The sequence below is a fragment of the Eumetopias jubatus genome, unplaced genomic scaffold (assembly GCF_037043125.1).
Source record: "Eumetopias jubatus isolate StellerSeaLion01/CBP00866 unplaced genomic scaffold, mEumJub1_p1.0 scaffold_2, whole genome shotgun sequence".
In the NCBI taxonomy this organism is placed as follows: domain Eukaryota; kingdom Metazoa; phylum Chordata; class Mammalia; order Carnivora; family Otariidae; genus Eumetopias; species Eumetopias jubatus.
This window is the reverse complement of record NW_028274808.1, coordinates 134,597,414-134,603,799: the sequence shown is the minus strand read 5'-3', so window position 1 is coordinate 134,603,799 and position 6,386 is coordinate 134,597,414.

The window sequence follows — 6,386 nt, the reverse complement described above, 5'->3', positions numbered from 1 at the left end:
TCATTGGGTACATTTGTCAGAACATGCATGTGTATAAAGAACTAATGATCCATATTAAATTAATGGTGCTATAAAAAAGAAAAATACTCCATACAAGCAGCTATGTCAGAAACTACAGACTTTGATAAACCATAGAAAGGACCTAATCAGATGAAGCATTGGACTGTTCTGTCTCCCAAATTACATTTCTAGAAATGTACTTGTACACAATGTTGGTTTTATTAAAACAAATTAATTCAGTCATTAAGGAATCATAAGGCAAGTGTCTCATAAGTCAGGACCTCCAGTGTAACAAATTGATTAAATGACTGTGTAATAGTCTCTTTAAACAAATCTAGTGTAACAAGTTAATAGATCTGCTCAATTACCATGCTGGGGTGATGAGGATGTGGGCAACTCTCTCATTAAATCTGGGAGATAGTTCTTAGTTTTTTCCCCTTTTCTCTATTTTTCTGTGAGGGCTGTGTTGTGTTTTGGATTTGAGGTTTATTTTTAGGCCTCTGGAAATTGATTGTTCCAATGGCAATTAAAAATTAAAAAAAAACAAAACTGAATTTGATGCTGCTGACTTCTCCAGGGGATTTGTCAGCTGCTGTTGCAGATCCATGCCCGCCCACCTTGCGCTTTCTCCACCTCAAACCTAGGCGTTGGCTGAAGGGATGCGGGGCACCACTGCCGCCCCCACTCTGTCCTCGGTACGTAAAATAGCAAAGTCCTTCCGGGATCAGCCTAGCGCTTTCCCTGGTTTAGCAAAATTTATAGCAAAGCGCTCTAACCAGGAAACGCGCGGCCGGGGGAGAGGTGGGGGGGACAGGGGGCGGGGGGAGAGAAAGGGATGGAGCCGGCGGAGGGGCACCTATGTTTCTTCTGAGTCGAAACTGAAAGGAGATGTTCTTATAATTTAGCCAGCAATTATTTTTCAATAGAAAGTTTTTCCCCAGGCTTCTACACACGAGGGGGAAATTTGCCAGCAAGTCCCCGGGCCTTCTTGGGCCTCCTTTGCTCCTTCTCAATCTTGTGACAGGGAGGAAAGAGCATCTCAGAAAGTACTCGAGGTGGGGTGGGGCTCCCGGTGCGGTTTGTGTGGACTAAGAAGTAGCGTCGTTGGGGGCAATGGAGAGAGCGAGAGAGGGAGAGAGAGCGAGAAGGCGAGAGAGATTTGGGGAGGGAGAGAATGGTTTCAGCCATAAACCCTACATTGACATTTCTTTCTGGTGAATGTTGAAATCCTTGTGCCGAAAGATGAGGCGAGGTACGGAGGAGCTCTGGAAGCTTTTCCTCTCCTAACTCTGAGGATATCTATCCGGGGCTGGTTCTGGGGTTGGGACAGGGCAAAGTAACCTCGAGCCTTTTGCCTTTTCCGAGGTATGGGTGCCCATGACACCCTTTCGCCAAAAGCCCTGGGAGAAAAAAAAAATCTATTACCCCACTGCCATTTTGTTAAGTGTTTGCTCCTGCGATGTGACCCTGCCACTTTATCTGTTGGTTTTTATTTTCTGAGTGCATGTTGCCCATATGTTACTCTAATAGTTGCTATAATTCTTGAGCAATGGGGCTCGTATTTTACGGGGCTGAATTAAAAAGAATGCACTTTAATAAAAACCTGAGCAATACACTAATGGCCTGACATTGATGTATTTGCATAGAAATGAATTATACGGGCCTGCTTGACACGACTTTTAATAAATGATTGAGGAGGTTATTATAGGGATGCACTTTGGTGTGTGTTAACAGGTTATTTTAGTGCATCCGTAGCCAAAACTGAGAGCAATACAGTCCCGCATACAGTTGCAGGGTACTTTTTTGTCTTATATCTTGTGACATTTATTGGGACCAGTCCGTCCCCATATAATGGTCGCAAACTACATTTTATTCACCGTTCGTAATGTTCAATGTGAATGGGATCGGGGGCAATGAAAAAAGAAAAATGAAGCCGCCCCTTTCCCCATATACCCCTCACCCACATTAGCCAAAAATGAGCGTTTGATACCAGGAGCCCTCACTTCGTAAGTCAGAGGGCTGGCTCTGCTCACCTAGAATACTGCAGGAAAAGCGGCGGCTCTCCCCGGAACCGCAAGACGAACTGCTGCTGAGCAGAGGCGATGAGAAACCACCAAGCGAGAAACTGTCGGTGGATGTGGAAGATTCAGGAAATGATCCTCTCGGCTTTGTGGGCACATGGACGGACCCATGACAAGTCTTTCTGAGCCCAGAGATCCAAGAGCTCAGACGCTCTTTAGATAAGACACCCAAGAGAATATATTCAAATACCTGCTTGCATGTGCGTCCTTTTGTCCTGTTTAAATTTGTTTTCATCGTGTGTGTACTACCTAGTAAAATATAAGCAGACAGTGTAAAACTTATTTGTAACTGAAGGCGGCCCTGCCTTTCCTCCTTGACTTTGAAGAGACTGCGCGGACGCGCTCGCTCGCGGGATTTCCGAGCGGGGCACGGGGGGTTACCGCCCCAGCTCTGCGCCCACAGTGCCCCGCCACCGCGCCGCGCCCTTCCACCCGCACCGGGTCCGCGCGCTCGCGACCAGGGGCGCGGGTGCAAACCTTCCCCTCGAGCGGACGAGGACAGTGGAGGAGGAGAGGCCCCCACCCGCAGCCTAGTGGGTGGTGGAATAAGAACAAAGGGCCAAGGTGGGTAGCATAGGATCTGAGAAACAGCGGAACACCCCCACCTCGCCCATTTCGGGCGGTGTCGCCGCGCCCTGCGGCTTGGGGTACCTGAGGTCTCGAAAATCATTTGCGACCGGCAGGGGCCCTCTCCCCTGGCGCCACGCTGGGGTGGGGTGCGTCCCGCAGCGCCGCACCCGCCGCCACGGCTTCCAGCCTCTGCCCGAACAGATGTTTTCGTCCCTCGCGGAGATTTGTACCGGATGTTCGGGACAGCTGGTAGACGGCGCAGGCAACCTGTAACCTGTGTCTGTTCTAGAACATACCTGCTGGGAGCTGTGAGGGGAGGGAGGTGGAGGCAGGAATGATGAGAGGAAATCGGGTTTGTGTGTGTATGTATGTGTGAAGCTAGATGTACACACGTGTGCACACACTTTAAATATATCGTTTAATAACGTTTCTAAAATGGTGAGGTCCAGCATAGCCGTGGTGGCCTTTATGGTTTTGTCGTAAAGCCAAGCAAGGGAGAGAGAAGACAGAAAACTACTCCGCGGAAGCGAGAACAGGGCGTCTCGGTGCCGAGGAGCTCGGGGAAGAAGGCCCACACTTGTCTGCAAATTGCAGGACCCGCCCCGGGCTGGAGCTCAGTGACCCCAGGAGGCCCAAAAAAGCCGACCATTTCCCTGGGTGGGGGGCAGGAAAGGTGCAGACGGCGCTGGGGGTTCAACCCTGGGGCGCTCGGCCTCTGTGGGGACGGCCTGGGCCCGGATCCGAAGCGCGGGAACAAACAGCCCGGCCTGCAGGGGGCGCGCCCTGGGCTCGGTGGGCCGACGTGCGGGCTTCCAAGGTCAGGCTTCCGAGGCTCAGCGCCCTTCTCCACGCTGGGGCTAAAAACCCGAGGTGGGAACAGACGCGGGAGCTGCCTAGGATCCGCTATGCCCTGGACACCCGGGTTTGGTTCCTCTGTGAAGCCGCGCCGTAAAGTGCCTGGCAGGAATGGGGTCCGTCCTGGGGAAGGCAGTATCAAGGGCTGATAGTACCAGAGGACTTTTAGGGAGTCCCCAGGGGGGCTGCTCAAACCCTCTCTTTTCAGGGGGAAGGCCGTCCTGGGGGAGGGTCCCCAACTGACTGAGCACACCTGGCGAGAACAAGTGGAGCCCACAGGCCCCCGCAGACGTGTGCCCAGCGACCAGGGTTGAGGGGCCCGGGCTCAGGAAGGAATTTGCCGAAGGCAGAACCAGGACCAGAAAGGGAAATACGGTGTTTGCCACTTCCAAATTCTCTCGAATTTCCTGCGCCTTGTGATCCCCAAAAGAGAGAATGTGGTAGGAAGTGTCTGGAGCTGTGTGGAAATGAGTTCCCTGAGACCCGCTGTCCAGTGACTGGATTTTAGCTCAATCCAAACCGCAGAGAAGGGAACACGAGAAGAGGGGGTGTATAAAATAAGGGGCAGCTCGATGGCGGAAGGCAGCGGCCATGGGTGCCCTTTCTGGTTCTAGGTGTGTGTGTGGGGGGGGGTGGATCTTCTGGAAGGATCCAGAATCTGCAGCGCCTGTTCCTCTGCGTGTAGGCATGCACTTCCTGGGCAAGTGGGATGTGCAGTGCAAGTGTCCTCAGAGGCACCACCCTCTGAGCTTAAAGGTGTCAATAAACAAACTAGAGAGGCAAACCCATTCAGGCGTCCCTAATTGCCAATGTCCCGGCATGATGCACGTAGTGAGTACCACCATTAAACCGCACCCTACAGACACGCTCTTGCCCTCTTGCCTCCCTTTCCAATCGTGGACTCAGGAACCCAGAGTGTGCAAATCAGAAAGACAGGAGAGGACCCGGCTTGAGCCTGTGCATAGGATTCCCCCGTGGGGAGCCGCTTTCAGAGCAAATGGCGTGACACAGGCAAACAGCGTTTTTTAAGCTGTCTTCCCATTTACTCAGGACGGATTCTGATTTAAAAGGAGCCTCAGACCCTTAAACTCCTCATCTTTTCCTTCCAGGCCCTTTTTGAACCGGAAGGACCCTGGGAGGTCCGGGCCTTTAGGCCCTGGGGCGGGGGGCGGGGGGCTCCTCCTCCCCTCACCTGGAAGGAAAGTGTAGGGAGGCCTGGGCCAGACATTCGGGGAGATTACTGCAGCCCCAGCCCATAGATGGGACCGCTGAGCACATTCCAGACTTTACCCTTAGGAACAGATGTCCCAGTCTGGGAAGTCTTTCCTCCCCAGATATGGCCCTTTCCGCCCTAGGGAAGCCAAGTGTCCTCATTCTCTGCTAGTATATAGACCGACTCTTTAAAGAGAGTCTTATTTGTGCCAGTGTCAGGTGAAAGGTGGGATCCGGGAAACAGCTCCTTGAAAGGGAAGCAGGTCTTCGGCCCAGCTGAATAGAATGAGGTGAAGGAAGAGAGCCCAGACTTCAGCTGTAGAACTGAAACCTGAGAACCGTGCTGCCACTCCCCAGGTAAAGGATGCCCAGATTTGAAGGGAGCGAAGGCACCACACAAGTCTTTTCTAGGCTGCCCAGGCCTCTAGGGGACAGTGAGGGGGCTGTTGCTCTCATCAGCTACACAGAAAATGTACTGAAAAAAAGGAGTTGAATGATGAAGCCCTTAAAAGTGAAGAATGCAAACCCCTTTGGGGAGGGGGTGGGGATGGGGAACTGTTGAGTGGCAGGTATTTCTGGTTGTATAGTCTTATTTAAAAGACCTGAGGTCTGGACTTACTCATTTCTCCTCCTCCTTGGACCCTAAATTTGTTCATGACCTGGGGAGTGGGATTTTTTTTAAACCTTCCCCTTGGAAACAGAAGTGGTCATTGGAAGTTGGCTTTCAATACAGAGGCTAATTGGGAAGAGTAAACAAAAAACCAGGAGCTCCTAATTTCCCTTTCTAGGGGAAAGGGAAGGGAGTGAGCTAAAGAAAACAGCCTTAATTGTAACCTTGACCAACAGGGTAAGAGAAAGTTGACTCCAGCCGCACCACCACCTAACTGCCCCAAGTTCTGCTTCAGGCTTCTTAGCCCTCACACAGCCTCTAAGAATCAGTTCACCACAACAGGGTCTCTAAAGACGCCGAGGTCTCCACAGTGCATCCAGAATTTTCAGGTACTAAGATGGACATGAGACAGACAAATTGAAGAAGGTGGTCAAGAGAAATGCTTCCAAGTCTTAGAGCGAAGCCTAGTTAAAATATGTAGGAGTTAGTTGTATGAATTTATATCATCCTAAATTTTTGTCTCAGGGAAAATATTGCTGAAAATCTAAGTTTGGTATTACTCTCTGATGGGATCAGTGAAAGACATGAATCTCAACTGCAAAGTGTATTTTAAATGGCCAATAAGTCCTCTTACTTATTGCTCTATGCATTATTTTAACCCATGTGCCTTGGAAATTGACATACATTTCTACAAATGATGATTGTCCTGAAGATTTTATTTTATTTTGTCAGCTCACTATTGTGAGCTGATAAATGAATGTATTATAATACCCTTACTTGATCTTCCATTTTTCCCAAGGAAAATCTTTGCATTGAACTCACCCATTTGCTACTTAAGCTGTGCGTGCTTATTTTTACAGCAATTTGTCAGATATTTACATATATACTCACAGCTAAAAGAGACTCCTGATAGTTTGGAGATCATTTCTCTGCTTCCGGGTTGGGAGACGAGAAAGGGTGACCTTACAGGTCTATCATTTTCTTTAAAATCTTCACGAGAAAAACAAAACAAAACAAAACCCTGCACGAGAATGCAAAGTTCCCTGTGGCTTCATTGT